Source organism: Palaemon carinicauda, chromosome 43 (assembly GCF_036898095.1).
Source record: "Palaemon carinicauda isolate YSFRI2023 chromosome 43, ASM3689809v2, whole genome shotgun sequence".
Lineage (NCBI taxonomy): Eukaryota > Metazoa > Arthropoda > Malacostraca > Decapoda > Palaemonidae > Palaemon > Palaemon carinicauda.
Window position 1 is genome coordinate 26709505 of NC_090767.1, and position 21352 is coordinate 26730856.

Consider the following 21352-nt stretch of genomic DNA (forward strand, 5'->3'; position numbering starts at 1 on the left):
CCTTTCAGCCTTGCCGAAAGTAATACCCCTATATATCCCCCATAAATAGCGTTGGTTTGTATTCCAGTTAGGGAACCATTGTCATTTGTTCCAGTGCAGCATACAAACCTTCTGTTCTTTACGTAGGAGACTCACCTTAAGGTGGGTTGAGAACCTCAAACCAACTGGCTGGCTACTGTCCCAGGATGACCTCATGTGCTTCATAAGAGCTCCTCAAGAGGCAGCCTGACACCTCGCTTTCCTCGTAGGATGACAGCCTGGGCAATCAGTGCTGGAAAGAGTAAAAGATTTCAATGGGAGGTGAATAGATAAGTACAGAGTAGGGGTGAGCCCGTTCATAATCTATACATTGCCCGACTCCACCTTGTTTGAAGAACGGGGACATAATAGATATAACAAATTTCCAAGTAATTTGTACTTTTCCTAACAATACAAACATTGAGGTATTTATTAGGGTTATAATTTCGGGGAAGCTGGAGGACTAGCCATAAGACTTTTAGCTAGGTGTAACTACCTCACCATTGGTTAGCGGGGGTGGAGGGGTAGCCTGCTACCCTGCTCACACACACCGGTGTTGTCTCGTCACTTTTGATTGCAAGCAGGACTTACAAGGGTACAAGATTAAGGTTTGTATCGTTAGGAAAAATGGAAATTACTTTCAAATTTGTCATTTGTTCCGACATTAAATACAAACCATTTTGCTCTTTATAAAGGAAGAATCACCCTTTAGGAGGGTGGAAGTCCAAACCAACTGGCTGGTGTTTGACCCAGGGTTTTTCCCTGTAGGGAGAAACCCTGATACCTCACTAAAATCTGTGCAAAACCTGTTTAGCTGCCTGAGCAATCTAAGTGATTGTGTGAAACTAGCAGTGTGATTAGTCTAGGTAAGATTTCTCAGAAACATAGGACTCTTCGAATCAACCATAGACGTTACCCAATCCCACCTCGCCAGGGGTATGGGGATGCAGCAAGCATTATTTCTATGTTTGGTTACACAAGGAAATGGTTTTACCCGCAGACAGATGAGGCCAACTTGCCGAGGACCGTAGGTGCTGTTCCCAAGAGAGGGGAAAATGAAAGAGACAAAGAGCCAGTCATTCTTATCATTCATCCCAGACTAATCCCGGGTAACCTTTGCCCTTAACCATCTGCTACTTGTTCCTCAAGGAGCCTGAGGTGTCTAAACCACTTGTTGTGCGGCCACCACAGGGCCAATGGAGAACGTCTCCAGTTCATGTAGGTCACGTTATACAGGTAGTGGGCGGTGAAGGTATTCCGACACTTCCACATGCCCGCTTGTAAGACCTGCATCACAGAGTAGTTCTTCTTGAACGCTAGGGACGCGCTGATGCCCTTAACGTCATGAACTCTGGGTTGCCTCGTCTCTGGAGGAGGATCGAGATTCAGGGCCAGATCAGTGACCCTGTGAATCCAAGCAGAGATGGTGTTTTTGGTGATCTTCCTCTTAACCTTCTCCGTGCTGACACTCGGGGGAGGGCTACTGCTGTTCTCTTGAGAGAGTACCTCAAACTCCTCACTGATCAAAGTAACAGTTGATCTTGATCATCGGTTACATTATGAAGACTCCAAATCCAGAAGGGCCTAAATCTGGGAGTAGCGTAGCCGATAAACTCAGGGACGAAGCCAAACATTACCTCCCCCCATCCCCTTGAATGGGAGACGGCGTATGAAAGACTGTGAAATTCACTAACTCTCTTGGCCGAGGCCAATATAAATAAGAAAACTCTCTTCAGAGTCAAGTGGGTATCTGATGCCTGGCGTAATGGTTTGTAGGGGGCACCCTTCAGGGACCGGAAGACAAGAAACACGTTCCATCTATGTGGTATAACTTCCCACTGAGGGCAGATAAGCTCGAAACTCTGTATGAGGAGAGAAAATTCCAACGAAGAGGAAATATTGACTACTTTCAGCCTTACTGAGAAGTAGCCTTTCACCGCCGAGACCGAGAGGAGTTTTTCTTCCCGAAGGTAAACGAGGAACTCCACTATTGCTGGAATAGTGGCATCAAGGGGAGAGATACCCCTTTCCATGATACCAACCACAGATGAAAGTCCACTTGGCCTGGTAGACTGAAGCGGAAGACCTTCGCAGGTATCCAGACATCCTTTTCACAACCTGTTGCAAAAAGCCTCTCTGAGGAAGGAGATGCTGGATAATCTCTAGGCGTGAAGTCACAGGGATACTACGGCTTTGTGAATGATGTTCATATGTGGTTGTCTGAGTAAATTGTGAAGTTGAGGGAACTCTCTCGGAACCTTCGTCAGGATATGAAGAAGGTCCAGGAACCATTTGGCGTGATGATATAGCGGAGCTATGAGGGTCATTGACAGGTTCTTAGATGATCTGGTCTTTTTGAGAACCCTTCTCATCAGATAGAACAGGGGAAAGGTGTAAACGTCGATGTTGTCTCACCGTTGCTGGAATGCATTTTTCCAGAAAGCCTGAGGAACCAGAACTGGGGAGCAGTAGGGAGGGAGCCTATTGTTCAGGGATATCGCGAACAGATCCACAGTTGGAGAACCTCACAAAGTCAGGACTGTTGGCTACTAGATCATTCAAAGACCACTCGAAGCCCATCATCCGAGTCACTCTGCTTAGATTGTCTGCAAGCACGCTCCTCCAGCCTGGAATGAAGCAGGCTGATAGGAACAATGAGTTGTCTTCTGCCCATCTTAGCATCTCCACTCCTAGATGGCAAAGGTGCTGCCTAAAGGTACTACCTTGCTTGTTCACCTAAGCCACGACCGTCATGTTGTCAGTCATCAACACCACAGAATGACCCACCAGTAAATGATGGAACTGCTGTATGCCTAGAAAGGTTGCCCTCATATCTACGAGATTTATATGCTGGTACCTTTTGGACTCTAACCAGAGCCCAGAGGCCAAGTGGTGTAGTATGTGGGACACCACCTCCTTTTGACGCATCTGAAAAGAGCATCAACTCTGGGGAAAGAACGAGAACGTCGACCCCTTGGCGGAGATTCTCGTCTGCTACCCACCACCTCAAGTCCTTCAGCTGCTCGGGTACCACGGGGACCAGCATATCCAGGAAGTCCTCGTCTTAAACCCACCTGGATTTGCTGCACTGAAGAGATCGAATCCAGAGGCGGATGTTCACAACTAGATAGACCAGGGATGACAGGGGACCTAGGAATGGGCCTACCACTTTCCTCAGCCTCTGGATTTTGTAGTCTGATGGGAAGACTTTCTGCAGACTGGTGCCGATGATCATTTCCAGGTAAACCAATCTTTGAAAGGGAAGCAGGGATGACTTCTCAAGATTTACCACGATCTCCAGATCTTGGCAAAAGACAAGGAGTCTATCTCAGTGTTGAACAGTTGCTATCAAGTCTGCTAGTATCAGCTAGTCGTCCAGGTATCTTAGGAGGCAGATGCCAATCCTGTGGGCCCAGGTTAACATGAAGATCTGAGGGGCTGTTGAAAGACCAAAGCACAGCTCCTTGAACTGGTATTACCTGTTGTCGTGTAAGATCCTTAGATATTTCCATGAAGTTGGATGGACTGGGATCTGAAAGCATGCGCCCTTGAGATCCAGTGTGCACGAGAAGTCTTGAAGTCTTACCACTTGTCTGACTGTCTTTATGCTGACCGGAGTTTGTAGAACAAACGTGTTCAGAGCCGAGAGGTCGATGACAGACCCCCACCCTCCAGACGCCTTTTTCACAAGAAAGAGTCGACTGAAGAATCATATGGACACATCGACGACCTCCTGGAGAGCGCCCTTCTCCGACATAGCCTGGATTTTGACAGCTCCTTTACAGATCCCTTCACATTGGAGCTCAATGGAACTGGATTCTGAGTCAATAGAGGGAGAGATTGAGTGAAAGGGATGCAATACCCTCAATGAATCACAGAGATTGCCAAGGATAGGCCCCGTGCAGCAGCTGTAGCAGTTTGCAGACTACGGACAGACATAACACGCAGACTGCCTAGTGTCCAAATGCCGACCACAATCCACCTTTCCACTAAACAAAAACATGCCCAGAGAACTGGGCACTGGGCATCACCCCTTGATTTTATACTGGGCAAGGGGACCCAGCTACAACCTTAGAATTTCTCCTCTTTTCTAGAGTTTACCATCCCTCTCTTGGATGTGCTAGGTAATGTATTTTAAATAAAGAAGAACCCAGTGTTTTTTTTTTATTTTAGTAGGTGTTCCTTAATTTCAAGTAATAATGACATGACAAAATCGGAGAGAATTCTTATTTTTCCTAACGATACACACCTTTAGCTATTTATAGGGAAGATAAGAGGGAAGTAATGTTCGAGCTGGGTCCCTTTGCCCAGTATAAAATCAAGGGGTGGTGCCCAGTGCCCAGTTCATCCTTGATTGTTTACCTTTTACCCAGATTTATGATTATTCCACTGTTTTACCTTTTTGTGTAGTGAACGTTGGAGTGTGGTCGGCATTCGGACACTAGGCGGTCTGCGTGCTATATCTGGCCACAGTCTGCAAACCCCTGCAACAATGATATGCTGGAGAGTGTGGACACACTGGGGAGCACTGACGGGCTGGAGAGCGCTGGCACGCAGGAGAGTGCTGCTGAGCTGGAGAGAGCTGGCGTGCTGAAGAACACTGGAGAACTGGAGAGCGTTGGCGTGTAGGAGAGTGCTGGCGAGCTGGAGAGCACTGATGTTCTGGCGAGTGCTGTCGTACTGGCGAGTGCTGTCGTACTGGCAAGCGCTGGCATGCTGGCGAGCTGGCAAACGCTGATGCGCAGGAGAAAGTGGACCCACTGAGGAGTACTGACACGTTGGAAAGTGCTGACGAGCTGGAGAGTCCTGGCGTGCAAGACAGTTCTGGCGAGCTAGAAAGCGTTGACGTGCAGGACAGTGCTGGCGAGCTGGAGAGCGCTGGGAAGCAGGAGAGCACAGGCAAGCTGGAGATCGTTGACGCACAGGAGACAACTAGCAAACAACAGAGCCCTGACGTGCTGGTGAGTGCTATCGTGCTGGAGAGAGCTGAATCGCTGGCACGCTGGAGAGTGCTGGTGCACGAGAGTACTGGTGCGCTGGAGAGCACCCGCGAGCAAAAGAGTGCTAGATCAAAGCTGGCAAGTGAGCAGGAGTGTGCTACCAAGCTGGAGAAAGCAGGCGCTCAGGAGAGTATTGGCAAGTTAGAGAGCACCAATGCACAGGAGAGCGCTGCAGAACCGGAGAGTGGTAGTCCCATCCATATACCAAAGGCACTTCCCCCAACTTTGGGGGGTAGCCGACAACAACAAGAAACAAAACAAAAAAGGGGACCTCTACTCTCTACGTTCCTCCAGCCTAACCAGGGACTCAGCCGAGTTCAGCTGGTACTGCTAGGGTGCCACAGCCCAACCTCCCACATTTCCACCACAGAAGAAGCTTCATACTGCTGAGTCCCCTACTGCTGCTACCTCCGCGGTCATCTAAAGCACCGGAGGAAGCAGCAGGGCCTACCGGAACTGCGTCACAATCGCTTGCCATTCATTCCTATTTCTCGCACGCTCTTTTGCCTCTCTCACATCTATCCTCCTATCACCCAGAGCTTTCTTCACACCATCCATCCACCCAAACCTTGGCCTTCCTCTTGTACTTCTCCCATCAACTCTTGCATTCATCACCTTCTTTAGCAGACAGCCATTTTCCATTCTCTCAACTTGGCCAAACCACGTCAACACATTCATATCCACTCTAGCCGCTAACTCATTTCTTACACCCGTTCTCACCCTCACCACTTCGTTCCTAACCCTATCTACTCGAGATACACCAGCCATACTCCTCAGACACTTCATCTCAAACACATTCAATTTCTGTCTCTCCATCACTTTCATTCCCCACAACTCCGATCCATACATCACAGTTGGTACAATCACTTTCTCATATAGAACTCTCTTTACATTCATGCCCAACCCTCTATTTTTTACTACTCCCTTAACTGCCCCCAACACTTTGCAACCTTCATTCACTCTCTGACGTACATCTGCTTCCACTCCACCATTTGCTGCAACAACAGACCCCAAGTACTTAAACTGATCCACCTCCTCAAGTAACTCTCCATTCAACATGACATTCAACCTTGCACCACCTTCCCTTCTCGTACATCTCATAACCTTACTCTTACCCACATTAACTCTCAACTTCCTTCTCTCACACACCCTTCCAAATTCTGTCACTAGTCGGTCAAGCTTCTCTTGTGTCTGCTACCAGTACAGTATCATCCGCAAACAACAACTGATTTACCTCCCATTCATGATCATTCTCGCCTACCAGTTTTAATCCTCGTCCAAGCACTTGAGCATTCACCTCTCTCACCACTCCATCAACATACAAGTTAAACAACCACGGCGACATCACACATCCCTGTCTCAGCCCCACTCTCACCGGAAACCAATCGCTTACTTCATTTCCTATTCTAACACATGCTTTACTACCTTTGTAGAAACTTTTCACTGCTTGCAACAACCTTCCACCAACTCCATATAACCTCATCACATTCCACATTGCTTCCCTATCAACTCTATCATATGCTTTCTCCAGATCCATAAACGCAACATACACCTCCTTACCTTTTGCTAAATATTTCTCGCATATCTGCCTAACTGTAAAAATCTGATTCATACAACCCCTACCTCTTCTAAAACCACCCTGTACTTCCAAGATTGCATTCTCTGTTTTATCCTTAATCCTATTAATCAGTACTCTACCATACACTTTTCCAACTACACTCAACAAACTAATACCTCTTGAATTACAACACTCATGCACATCTCCCTTACCCTTATATAGTGGTACAATACATGCACAGACCCAATCTACTGGTACCAATGACAACACAAAACACACATTAAACAATCTCACCAACCATTCAAGTACAGTCACCCCCCCTTCCTTCAACATCTCAGCTTTCACACCATCCATACCAGATGCTTTTCCTACTCTCGTTTCATCTAGTGCTCTCCTCACTTCCTCTATTGTAATTTCTCTCTCATTCTCATCTCCCATCACTGGCACCTCAACACCTGGAACAGCAGTTATATCTGCCTCCCTATCATCCTCAACATTCAGCAAACTTTCAAAATATTCCGCCCACCTTTTCCTTGCCTCCTCTCCTTTTAACAACCTTCCATTTCCATCTTTCACTGTCTCTTCAATTCTTGCACCGGCCTTCCTTACTCTCTTCACTTCTTTCCAAAACTTCTTATTCTCTTCATATGACTGACCCAGTCCCTGACCCCACCTCAGGTCAGCTGCCCTCTTTGCCTCACGTACCTTGCGCTTTACTTCCGCATTTTTCTCTTTATATTTTTCATACTTCTCTATACTATTACTCTGCAGCCATTCTTCAAAAGCCCTCTTTTTCTCTTCCACTTTTACCTTCACTCCTTCATTCCACCATTCACTGCCCTTCCTCATGCTGCCTCCAACAACCTTCTTGCCACATACATCACTTGCAATCCCAACAAAATTTTCTTTTGCTAACTTCCACTCCTCCTCTAAATTACCAGTTTCTCTTACTCTCACCTCGTCATATGCCATTTTCAACCTTTCCTGATATTTACTTTTTACCCCCGGTTTTATTAGCTCTTCAACCCTCACTAGCTCCCTTTTACATCCACCTACTCTATTCCCCTACTCTTTTGCTACAACCAATTTTCCTTCCACCAAAAAATGATCAGACATACCGTTAGCCATACCCCTAAACACGTGCACGTCTTTCAATCTTCCAAAAATTCTTTTAGTTATCAACACATAATCCATTAATGCCCTTTCTACTACTCTTCCATTTGCCACTCTTACCCATGTATACTTATTTTTATCTTTCTTTTTAAAAAAGCTAGCACTTATTACCATCTCTTGTTCAACACTCATATCTACCAGTCTCTCACCACTCTCATTTTCACCTGGTACGCCATACTTCCCAATGACACCTTCTACCTCTCCAGCGCCCAGTCTAGCATTTAAGTCACCCATAACAACTACATAATTCCTTCTACCGAGTCCTTGTACACACCTAGTTAATTCATTCCAGAACTCATTCCGCTCTTCTTCACTTTTCTCACTACCTGGCCCATACGTATTTACAAACGCCCAACATTCCCTACCCAACCTAACCCTTACCCACATTAACCTAGATGATATCTCCTTCCATTCCACTACTTTACCTGTCATCCATTCACTCAGCAATAAAGCCACACCCTCTCTCGCTCTTCCCCTTTCAATCCCAGACACTCTACCAGACATTTCACCAAACATCACTTCACCCTTTTTCCTTTCATCTTTGTCTCACACAAGGCCAATACATCCATCCTTCTACTTCTAAACATACTTCCAATCTCACATCTTTTACTCTCTATCATACTACATCCACGCACATTCAAACACCCCAAAACTAGAGTGCGGGGAGCAGTCACTCTCCCCCCAGCTCCATCTCTTTGTTGCAGTCTCACAGGATTTTTTATACAGGAGAGGGAGTTCCCAGCCCCCTCGTCCCGTCCCTTTTAGTCGCCTCTTACGACACGCAGGGATAACGTTGGCGCTATTCTAATTGATTTATGCCCCCGCGGCCACAGGGGGCAGTGCACCTAAATAACTTTCATAATTATTTAATTAATGCCATTTCAACCGGGAATGCCGTTCTACTAACTAAATAACACATGCCTAACGAACGACAGCGCCCATGGCGCCTCTGGTAACAGGCCTAGCTCCTAATCACAATAAATTACTCTAATTTCAATGTGAAACAGGAGCTAAAATATACACATTGTAAAGAATCAACTCAACTTTCCAGAGGCGAAAGAAGCTGGAGATTGCATAATAATCCTTGCAGAATCAATCGAAAAAGTTAGATCAACAGGAAACACCACCGTGCAAATTCGCTACAGAATTAGGAATGTCCGCCATCTCGATACTCAATAGTAGTATGGGAAGTAGGGTAACCTTGATAACAGCTCCCCTTCCAAAATTGCTACTCTTCCTCCTCAAAGCGAAAACGCTATTCAGGGTGAAGATCGCATGTGTCATATCAAGATATACATCCCTGATATTATGCGATATCCTATAGAGAAATTTCAAGGATATTCGCGCCAGGAGTTAGAATTCCGGAGACCTAAACGTAAATTCTCTGGGAATATCACTGTAGTACATATGTCCCTTTGGATGCTGCTATTAGGAACCTTCCATCAGGACGACATGGCTTGAGCCCAAAAATCCACCATAAATAGCGTTGGTTTGTATTCCAGTCACGGAACCATTGTCATTTGTTCCAGTGCAACATACAAACCTTCAGTTCTTCACATAGGAGACTCACCTTAAGGTGGGTTGAGAACCTCAAACCAACTGGCTGGCTACTGTCCCAGGATGACCTCATGTGCTTCATAGGAGCTGCTCAAGAGACAGCCTGACACCTCGTTTTCCTCGTAGGATGACAGCCTGGGCAATCAGTGCTGGAAGGAGTAAAAGATGTCAATGGGAGGTGAATAGATAAGTATGTAGTAGGGGTGAGCCCATTCATAATCTATACATTGCCCGACTCCAACTTGTTTGAAGAACGGGGACATGATAAATATGAAAAAATTTCCAAGTAATTTGTATTTTTCCTAATAATATGACAAATTCGAAGATAATTTGTATTTTTCCTAACCATACAAACCTTAGCTATTTACATAGGGTATTAATTTCAGCGTAGCTGAAATGGCGAGCCATTAGATTTTTAACGAGGGTTAACTATCCCCTCGCTAGTTAGCAAGGGGGTAGGGGAGGGGTAGCTAGCTACCCCTCCCCCCTCACACACCGGTGAACTGATTCACTTCGCTTAGAGGTAGGGCTTCACGGGGGACAGGGCTGGCGGGCAAATATGTGTAAATAGCTAAGGTTTGTATGGTTAGGAAAAATACAAATTATCTCCGAATTTGTCATTTGTTCCGTAACCGAAATACAAACCCCGCTATTTACATTGGGTGACTTAATTCTTAGGAAGGGTGGAATAAGTCCCAGCCATACTGGCTTTTGGCTTTGCCCGGGGATTCATTATCCGAGTGTGTCAGCACTCAACAATAAAGAGTCCCTGCACCTCGCTCACACCTTGCTATGCCAGGGCTGTGGCCTACATAAGCTGTGTGTGAAGGATTATGTGTGACTCGTCCAAGGAAGTTGATCTGAAGTTCTTTAGATTGAAAACTTTAGGCTATGACTTTCCCAATACCACCTCGTCAGGGTATGGGGACGTGACAGTATTAACTTAATACTAGGAAAAACAAGGAAACATGGTTTACTCGCGGTGGTTTGAGGTCAGCTGTGCAGAGAACCTAGGATGCTGCTTTCCCCAAGAGAAGGGAGGATGAAGAAAAGAATATGGGCCGGACATAACTTTTCTTTCATGCAGACTAAAACCGGGTAATAATGCCCTCAACCCTCTGCTACTTGTCCATTAAGGAGCCTGAGGTTTAAACCAGCTGTTGTGCAGCCACCACAGAGCCGATAGAGAACATATCGAGCCTCCAGTGGGTCACGTCTTGCAGGTAGTGGGCTGTGGTCGTCGTCTGACGGTTTCACACTCCTGCTTATAGAACCTGCGTCGCTGAGAAGTTCTTCTTGAAGGCCAGGGGCGTAGCTACGCCCCTGACATCATGCGCTCTAAGGCGACATGAAGGAGGAGAGTCAGGATTCAGGGACAGATGGATCACCCTACAAATCCATGGAGAGATGGTATTCTTGGTGACCCTCCTCTTTGTTCTCCCAGTGCTCACAAACAAAGCTTGCACTTGGGGACAAATGCAGCCGTTCTTTGAGATATAACCTCGGACTCCTTACTGGACACAGTAGGGGAAGGTCTGGGTCATCTGTTACAGAACGAAGACTCGAAATCCGGAAAGAGTCGAATCAAAGATCCGGCACTCCCGGATTCTGTGTCTTAGCCACAAACTCAGAGATGAATATGAACGTTACCTCCCCTCATCCCCTTGCATGGGCGATGTCGACGAGAGACCATGAAGTTCACTGATTCGGTTGGCCGAGGCCAATGCTAGTAGGAACACCGCCTTCCAAGTTAGGTGGCGATCTGAAGCCTGGCGAAATGGTTCGTAGGGAGGTCTCTTAAGAGACCAGAGAACTCGAACCATATTCCATGGAGGAGGTCTCACTTCCGACTGAGGGCAGGTAAGATCATATCTTCGTATGAGTAGGGAAAGTTCCAGCGAGGGAGAAATATCCACTCCTTTGAGCCTGAAGGCTAGACTTAAGGCTGAGCGATAGCCTTTCATTGCCGAGACTGAAAGGCGCATTCTTCCCGCAAATATACGAAGAACTCCGCTATTGCTGGAATAGTGGTATCGAGTGGAGAGATACCCCTTACGACTCCAACCACAGGAACTCGCCACTTTGCCTGGTAGACCCCAGCGGATGATCTACGCAGGTGTCCAGACATCCCGTTCGCAACTCGTTGCAACAATCCTCTCAGCGAGGAGATGCTGGATAGTCTCCAGGCTTAAAGTCGAAGCGAAGCTACGGCTTTGTGAAAGATGTTGGCATGTGGTTGTTTGAGTAGGTTGTGCCGCAGAGGGAGTTCTCTCGGAAGTTCCGTTAGGAATTGTGGAAGTCCGGAAACCATTCCGCGTGATGAGCCACAAAAGGGTCATCGAGAGATTGACCAATATTCTGGTCTTGTTGAGCATCCTCCTCATCAGACAGAATGAGGGAAAAGCTTACACGTCGATGTTGTCCCACCGTTGTTGGGATTCATCTTGCCAGAGTGCCTTGGGATCTGGGACTGGGGGGGCAATACAGCGGGAGCTTGAAGGTCAGCACTGTAGCGAACAGATCCACAGTCGGGTAACCCCACAAAGTCAGGACATTGTTGGCTACTGGAAGATCCGAGGACCACCCGGTACTCATTATCTGAGAAGCTCTGCTTCGACCGTCGGCGAGTACATTCCCTTTGTCTGGGATGAAGCGAGCCGATAGAGGAATCGAGTGGACTTCAGTCTATCTTAGTACCTCTACTGAGAGATGGGATAGCTGCTTGAAAAGGTACCTCCTTGCTTGTTGATGTAAGCCACTACTGTGGTGAAGTAGCTCATCACACCACAGAGTGATTCGCCAGGTCCTTGTTGGAACTGTTGAAGGGCCAGGAAAACGGCCTTCATCTCTAGCAGATTTATATGGAGGCACCTTTCTGATTCTGACCACAGGCCTGAGGTCCTGTGGTACAGAACGTGGCCATCCCCCCCCTTCCTTTGAGGTGTCCGAAAACAGCATCCAAACCGGAGGAAGGAACGAGAAGATCCCTTTTCCTTCGTAGGTTCTCGCTTGTCATCCACCACTGGCGATTCGTCCGTTCCGCAGGATCCATAGGGATCATGGTGTCCCGGGAATCGCAGCCTTGATTCCACCAGGACCTGAGTTGCCCCTGGAGAGACCTCATCCTGAGGCAACCGTAGAGAACTAGACGACCCAAGGGTTAAAGGTGACCGAGGAGACGTAACCACGATTGGGTTGGAAGCTCTTCTCGTCTGAGGAAAGGGCTTGCGACTCTTTTCAGCCTTGCTATCCTGTCGTCTGATGGGAAGGCGTTATGGAGATTGGTGTCTATAATCATGCCTAGGTGAACCAGTCATTGATTGGGCAGCAGAGCGGACTTCTCGAGACTTACCATGATCCTTTGATCCTGACAAAGTCGTAGAAGTTTGTCTTGGTGTCAAAGAGGGAATGACTCCGAGTCTGCTAGGATCAGGCAGTCATCCAGATAATGGAGGAGACAGAAGCCGATCCTGAGAGCCCATGATGAAATTAGGGTGAACAGTCCGGTGAAACCATGTGGTGCTGTGGAGAGACCGAAACACGGCACCTTGAACTAGTACTCCTTGTAGTCTATGCTGAATCCTAAGTACTTTCTTGAAGGCGGATGGACTGGGATCTGGAAGTACACGGCCTTCAGGTCCAGAATACACAAGAAGTCTTGCGGTATACTGCAAGACTGACTGTGTCTGCGGTCTCCATGCTGACCAAAGTATGCTTTAATCTGGACCTCTGCCCACAGAGTTCGCCGCCTTGCTGATCCCATGACAAGGGTATTAAATGACACCGGATTCGTCCTCAGGGGAGGTAGAGGTGTTGTGAACAGGACGCGATATCCCTGACTGATTACAGAAATCGTCCAGGAAACGGCCTTGAGTTGCCGCAACCTATCTGCGCAACCTTGTAGGTATCCCGCCACTGGCGGACATGCAGGGAAACTGGCAATCCTAGCGTTTGCGGCCTCAGCTGCTCCTTCTAGAATTCTTCCCTCCCCTGAGGGACTAATTGCCTTTCTTGTCCTTGACCGGAAAGGGCTTAGACCCCACTGTCTTAGCTGCCGTTGTTTTGGTGGGACGTGGTTGCTGAGGTGCTGGAGGTTTATAGGACTTGAATGTCAAAGCCCCATATAGGAGGGAGTCTTAGTGACTTCCTACACCTCTCAGCCGCCTGCTTCACGTCCTTAAGCTCAAACAGGTTCGTTCTCATAGCGAAAGAATGTCTGAGCCTGTAGATTTTGGTGCTAGGGGACTCCCGTTACTGTCTTGGAGTCCTTTGACTCCCTCCCGGGAGGGATGCAGGACTCCAATCAAGACGGAGGCAGGCTCTTCTCCACCCCTATTCGAGAAGACTTTACCGCGCAGGTGGGATTGGGGAACGTCTCACCTCCCGTGACTCTTCTGAGGGCGGGAAAACTTTGTCCCAAGATGAGGGAGAAAAGTCAGGGGGGAGAGTGCCTGCCTCGAAGACTTACGAGGAGACAGCTACGACCTCGTAGAAGTTACCTCGTCCGAAACACCTCTTTTCCTCATCGGGGGAGTGGATGTAGCCAAGGATTTGTGGCTCAACTCAGAGAGAACAGCTTAAAAGCCTGTGCTACCGCTCTGATTAGTCCCAAACCAGGCTGCCAGCTGACGGTTGCACTGTCAGACACTCCCTCTGGAGGGGAAATCACCTGTAAAAAGATAAGGAAGGCATGTCCCTGGGCCTTTCTAGAACCTTCCCCCCCACCGGCAAGCGCGCTGTTCTGTGCTTGGGGAGGGGAGGGGAGGGGAGGGGGGAATGTGGCGATGGCGCCCTTACCGCGCGACGTCCGGCAGCCTCGCGCGGGGGAGGGTATTGGTGATTGCGCTAGGGAGCGCGCTGGCGCTCGCGTGATGAGGAATACCCGGGGGTCGCACGTAAGAGACTGTCGAAGCGCTGATGCGGCCGCACGGGAATACCCTGGGCTCGCGCACGGGAGACTGCTGAAAATGCTCGCATGCTCGCGCGCGAGACTTCATAGAGTGAGCAGGAATCATATTGATGTGCAGAATCAGAATGAAGAGCTAGTGTGGACCAGAATGTTGGAGCGTGCTGCCTCGCGTAGGAGTTTGTTGGCGCGCGCGAAGAAGATCGTTGGCGCTTGCGCGTGTAAGATCGTCGGCGCTTGCGCGCGTAAGAAGATCGTTGGCACTTGCGCGTGTAAGAAGATCGTTGGCGCTTGAAGATCGACGGCGCTTGAAGATCGTCAGCGCTTGTGCGCTTAAGAAGATCGTCGACGCTCGCGCGCTTAGATGATTGGCGAGCGCGCGCGGGAAACCATCAGTGCCCGCGCGCGGACGATCGTCGGCACTTACGCGCGTAGGAAGATCGTCAGCGATTGCGCGCGAAAGAAGATCGTCGCCGCTAGCGCGCGTAAGAAGATCATCGGCGCTGGCGCGCGTAAGAAAATCATCGGCGCTGGCGCGCGTAAGAAGATCATCGGCGCTGGCGCGCGTAAGAAAATCATCGGCGAGCACGCGCTAGTGCGCTAGGATGCAGGGTCAGCTGACAGGACGATCAGGAACTGGGATGTGTCCTTAAAAAGGGGCGGTCATCCCTCGATGAGGACCGTAGGCAGGACTGCTTCAGAGTCCAGAGCCGAAGTCCTTCGTTGCAGTGCAAGGTTGAGCTGGTAGATCGGTAGGTTAGCTGGCTCAACACTGGAAGATCTGCTTGATACTCCAAGGAAGGGTCTCTATGAGAGACCTTTCCCGCGAACGGGAGAGGTGCCCTTCATAGAAGAGACTAGGAGACACTCGCAGGCTGAAGCACTGGTGAGCGCCTGTGCGCTATCTCAGGAAACTCCAACAATGTGCGCTGATGCGCAGTCCCTGGAACAGGATGTCTCTGGATGGCAGTCTCAGGAACAGCAGGCGAGCGCGCAGGAGTACGTTGGCGCGCAGGGGATACCTGGCGCTTAGGGGACTTACTCACAATGTGAGAAAGCCCCTTTTGTCCCGAAGGGACTGGTGCCCGTTGGATAACAGGGTGCGTGGGCACCCACAGCGTAAGCAGCCAGGAACGGAGACGGCAAGTCTAGGAGATGGCTGGTCTAATCAGGAACAATCCTCCGAAGAGGGGTCTCTATGAGTGGCCTCTCTCGCGATCGAGAGAGGTGAACACTTCGTAGAAGAGACTTGAAGACACTGGTGATGGCACCCCTTAGGGCCATTGGATCAGCAAACTGACCTATAAGGAGCAATCCTCCGAAGAGGAGTCCTTAAGAGTGGTCTCCCTCGCGAACGAGAGAGATCACCAGACTGAACCTGCGGCTGCTCAGCCCCTTGAGCATAGCTGCAGGTGCGCCCAGCCTCGCAACCGCTCAGCTCCTTGAGCATGGTTACAAGTGCGGTCGCTCAGCACCACGAGCATAACTGCCCAAGGACCAGGAAAACCCATCCAGGAATTATTAAGGTATGAGAAGTTCCCCCTCTCCAGGGGAAAAAACTCACACCTGGGAAGGGAACCTCCTTCGGAAGGTAAGTTACCTACCCCTGGAGGCGAACCTCCTTAGCATTCTAAGATGAACTAAAGAGCTGACAGTTGTTACGGGAGAACTTCTAGGAAAAGGGAACACGCCCATGACGACGTCCTTTGAGGGATGGCAGCGACAGCAGACTCCCCAGGCACAAACAGGACAGCTCTGCTTCATTGGCACTCTTTAGTCTGACGAAGAAAAATTGCATAGTAAACTGGGAAAATAAAATTAAATAATTATTTAACAGAGATTCCCCAGGGAGGAACTCCGAAGAGTAACCCCGAGGGAATAGCAAAAAATAAGAATTAAAAATTAAGTATGCGCCCTCCTCCCCCACTGACATTCACGGGAGAAGGGGGAGGGCGGAGAACTGTAACAAAAACAGAATTATAACAGAATATTAATTATGTAATTCATCTAAGAATGACCACAAATAGTAAGAACCACTGACCCCTGAAGGGAAGTGTTCTCCACAGAGAAGCTGAAAAGTTAACAAAAAAATACAATTAGATTCCATTAAAAATAATTGAGACAAATAAACAGAATAGCAACCCAATCCGCAACGGGAAAGGAGCTTACGTAATAGTACGTAGTAGTAGTTGTAGTAAGGGGTGAATGACCTCGAGTAGAGAGAGACCGTAGGCAATAAAAACTCCCACATTCCCTTCGCTGAGAATCCAAGTTCCCCGTAGGAAAGGAGGAACAGCGAAGATAATAGATGAATGAAGAAAGTCCAGCGATGACGATCCCCACGGCGGCCGAGTTAACGGAAAAGCCGAAGGAAAAACTGATGGACCAAGAGGGAGGCCATATCCCACAACGGAACCGAGGTGGCCTAGCACTAAGCCGGTGACGTTGTCGTACACTACACACACAGCACAAACACTGAAATGAAAACTTACTACATTTCTATACACAAATATATACAGAAACATAAAGAATGTTTATATATATATATTATTATTATTATTATTACTTACTAAGCTACAACCCTAGTTGGAAAAGCAGTATGCTATAAGCCCAGGGGCTCCAACAGGGAAAATAGCTCAGTGCGGAAAGGAAAAAAGGAAAATAAAATATTCTAAGAAGAGTAACAACAATAAATATCTCCTATATAAACTATAAAAACTTTAACAAAACAAGAGGAAGAGAAATAAGATAGGAGAGTGTGCTCGAGTGTACCTTCAAGCAAGAGAACTCTAACCCAAGACAGTGAAAGGCCATGGTACAGAGGCTATGGCACTACCCAAGACTAGAGAACAGTGGTTTGATTTTGGAGTGTCCTTCTCCTAGAAGAGCTGCTTACCATAGCTAAAGAGTCTCTTCTACCCTTACCAAGAGGAAAGTGGCACTGAACAAGTACAGTGCAGTAACCCCTTGGGTGATGAAGAATTGTTTGGTAATCTGTGTTGTCAGGTGTATGAGGATAGAGGAGAATATGTAAAGAATATGCCAGACTATTCAGTGTGTATGTAGGCAAAGGGAAAATGAACCGTAACCAGAGAGGAGGATCCAATGTAGTACTGTCTGGCCAGTCAAAAGACCCCATAACTCTCTAGCGGTAGTATATATATATATATATATATATATATATATATATATATATATATATATATATATATATATATATATATATATATATATATATATATATATATATCACAAGTATAAGAAAAAGTAAGAAAAAGACAAAAAGCATTAATGGCTGTCAAAGAGGCGAGGGTGAAAGCGGACACGTCCGATCACCACCCGCGCCAAAGTAAAAGTGGGCTTACCACACAGGTGTGTGAGGGGGGAGGGTAGCTAACTACCCGCCCTACCCCTCGATAACTAGCAGTGGGGTAGTAAACCCTCATTAAAATTTTAATGGCTCGTCCTTTCAGCTACGCCGAAAGTAATACCCACTTTAAATAGCGTGGCTTGTATTCCAGTTACGGAACAAACACTTTTTTCACACTCATTTTTAAACATAAAAGAAAAACGTATTAAACAAGCAAGAAATACTGGAATCCAGTAACTGACATCTTATCGCTTCAGCTGCCAGAAGACGAGTGAATGATCAGCCACAAGCAAATGGCCACAACTGGCTTCACCCGCAAATAACCCAATTAAACATCGACTTGTATCAACGTAGGAACAAATGCCTTCTACGACACCAATCACAGAAGATGACCCACTTAGCATTGTAGACAGATGCAGAGGACCTCTAGATAACCAGACATCTCATGTGCAATGCCTCACAAAAAGCCTTTCACTCAAAGGAGAAGCTGGATAGCCTCCACCCGTGAAGAGCCAAGGACTCAACGACTTGGTGGTAGCCTACCTCTGCAGGTGCGGCTGACAGAGAAGTGTATGCCACAGGGGTAGTCCTCTCAGGACCTCAACCAGAAAAGCAAGCAGAATGGGAGGATATCTTGAAGCCACTAGGGTTACCCAGAGTCCTGGTGGAAACAACACACTGTTGAGATCAGGCTGAATGGCAGAAAAGAGGTCATGTCTAAGTGATCCCATTGTTATTGGAGGGCATCTAAAAACAACACCTACGGGTCCGGAATGGGGGAACAAAGCTTGGGGAGCTTCCTGTTCAGCCAGGGGGCAAACAGGTTGATCTTTTCCGCTTCCAGAGGATGTAGGGACCATTCTGCTTCTACAATCAGCCTTTGACAGCCTTGTGTGTCTTGCTATTATATTCCTCTTGCCCATAAAGAGGACAGGAGACCATCTCCCATTGCTTGTTGATGAAGGCCACTATGGTGGTGGTGATGCCAAAACCTTCTTGGAATTCTTGCAATACCAAGAATACTGCTTGCATCTAAAACCCGGTGTGCAGACACACGCACGCAAGTCTGGAGGCTGAGAGTCGAGTGGGACTCCCTCGTTTAGGTTCTCCTGGTTGAGCCAGCAGTGGACCACTGGAGCAGGATAGACTGAGAATCCCTGTTGGCTAACCAGTGATCCTTCAGACACCATTAAAGGGATCTCTGGTGGAGATACCCATGAGGAACGAGCTTCTCTAATGAGGATAGGTGAACAAGAAGACATTCCCTGCAGAGAGCTGGTACTTCTGCCTTGGACAGGAATGGTTGCAAAACCTCCCTGAACCTAGTGATGTGATCATCCGTTAAAAAGACACTCACCGCTACCATGTCTATCAGCATGCTCAAGTACTACATCCTCTACTTGGGTATAAGATTCTACTTCTCCCAGTTTACTTCAATCTCCAGATCATGGCAAAATGTGAGGATCTGATTACGATCCTGAAACTACTTTTTCAGGAACAACCAATCATCGAGATACCTAGGCAAGCATATCTATTGCAAATGGGCCCAAGTGACTACCAAAAAGGACACCCAAATGAACTGCTGGGGACCCATACACAATCCGAAGCACAAATTCTTAACTGGTACACTATAACAGAGGTAGAAGCAGGGATATTTTAGAGAGGGCTGAAGAATAGGCACTTTTAAGTATGATTCCTTCGTGTCTACTGAAAGGATAACATCTCCCTTTCTGAAGGAATACAGCACAGACTGTACTGTCTCCTTCCTGAACTTCTTCCGGGGAGAGAGGTCGATGACCAGCCTCCAGTACCCTTCTCCACCAGGAAAAGCTAACACTAAAAGCCTGGAGACTCCTCTTTAAGGACTTCAAGCTCATTCTTCAACATACCTTCCACCTCTGCCCACAAGGCCAGGGCATTCGTTGATGTTGGAGGCTCTAAGTGGCAAGACAGGCGCCTCCCTACTCGTGGTAACTCTGGGGATAGGTCTTTTTCCCTTTTCAGCCACCTACGGGGACCGTGGCTCCCGACGCCGGAACTTTACCTGCCTGGAAGAGAGCTACCTTACTCGATGTATGGACAACCACTAAGCTCCCTGAAAGTAGGGGAACCACCATACCCTTCACCCCTGGCATTGTTGCGGATATTTGACACACTTGCAATTGCCCACGGGGTACCAGGGGAGCAGTAGCCTTAGCTACCAACTCCCTCAATAAAGTCATGGAGGGCCAACCTGAAAGACTTAAGGAAGCCCAAGGCTTCCTTAGGTTAAACTCATCATAAATGGCCTGCACAGTCAAGGGCAAAGAGCTTTCAAGAAGCAGTACTTCAAACGCTATGGATTCCCCACCCACCAGCGAAACCAGAAACGCTCACTGATGTAGCTCTTAGGACTCCAACCCCTGTAACATATTCATAGGGGATTGATCCAGGGCTGAATGCACATGGGCGGCAGCAGTGGTCACACCCCTCAAGGAGAGAGCAGCAGTTATAGAATTCCCGTCTTCTTGGGCGTTGCACAGTCCGACACCATCAAACACTTCGCTCACTTCTTCCCCTTCAGGAAGTACACCTGCCACTGCACAGGAGGCCATGACCTACACTCAGCACATAGGGATGCCTGCAAACAGTCATGCCTCCTACAAGAAGCACAGAGGAAGTGTAGATCTACAGCTAGTTTAACCATAAACCAGTTGCAGCGTCTATCCTCCCTCAAGCGAACATGAACTTCATGCTTCCCATTTCATGAAAAGAACAAAATCAATGCATTTGACAGGCACTGTCTGTACTTGTGTACACAATAGCAGCAATATCAAAAGCGAAGGCTTCATGGCTGGATAACTGTTTGCTATCCAACTTCAATGACTGACTCCAGCTCAGGCTGAATCAATCACTCCAATCAAAGGACCAGGAACAAACAAACTGTTCTCTTAGGATTAACCACATATCTCTATTCTAATGCTTGAAGTATTAGCAGAATCAGGAAGAGGAAAGGAAGGGAAGCGAGTGGAGTCCCGTCCACAAAAACCACACTAAATAATGGTACAAGGAGAGAAACAGTAAGATTGATGCGATGCCATTTCTATCGTTCAGCAATGAAAAAGTCACTAGGGAAAAGGACAAACTTAAATTTCCCCTTTTAAGGGTCATCCTAGCACAGGAAGACAGATGTAGGAACTCCTTCCTCCAACACATTGCCTAAGGAAAATAAATTTTTCTGAGTTGAATTGACAGTCATCACCATAGCGAGGGAAGGGACACCATAAGTAAAGCCGTCCAACAGGACAGAAGCAGATTATCAGAAGAATGTGCGGATAACTATCACACAGCTATCATAATCGGGAAGGAATTTGCATATCCTGCATCTTCCACAAACACACTTACATACATAGATCTCGACAAAACCATCATATAAAAGAAAACCAAAAATCATAAGAGCTAAATGAAAACGTCGGGAATTAGTCTGTAATCTCTGGTGGCTGAAAACAAAATGGCTACTCAGTTGCTTCCCCATCATTGTCAGTCAGTAACTACCAACATATCTCTATAAATTCCAACAGCCGAGTTCAAACCTAGCTAAAAAAAAATGCTCACAACAAAGGACGATGATTTGTGTTTACGTACAAACAACGAAGTTTAAGCATCAGACTTTCTTAATAAGGAAATAACATTTAGAAACGAAGTCACATGATCATAAAAAAAGCCAGAGAGACTATTGTGCACCTACTACCTCCCTTTTTCCCAGCAGAGCCAAGATTAGATTTAGAGAC

The 21352-nt window shown here is 47.5% G+C and overlaps 1 long non-coding RNA gene across 1 annotated transcript in view; it reads right to left on the minus strand.

Moving 5' to 3' along the window:
• Nucleotides 1-21352, minus strand: part of LOC137633918 (uncharacterized) — a 52082-nt gene that overhangs the window by 28989 nt on the left and 1741 nt on the right. Inside the window, exons 2-3 of the long non-coding RNA XR_011042347.1 lie at nucleotides 9320-9455; nucleotides 136-271 (exon numbers count right to left, since the gene is read on the minus strand). This is a non-coding gene — a long non-coding RNA (uncharacterized lncRNA). The remainder of the gene's footprint in view (nucleotides 1-135; nucleotides 272-9319; nucleotides 9456-21352) is intronic.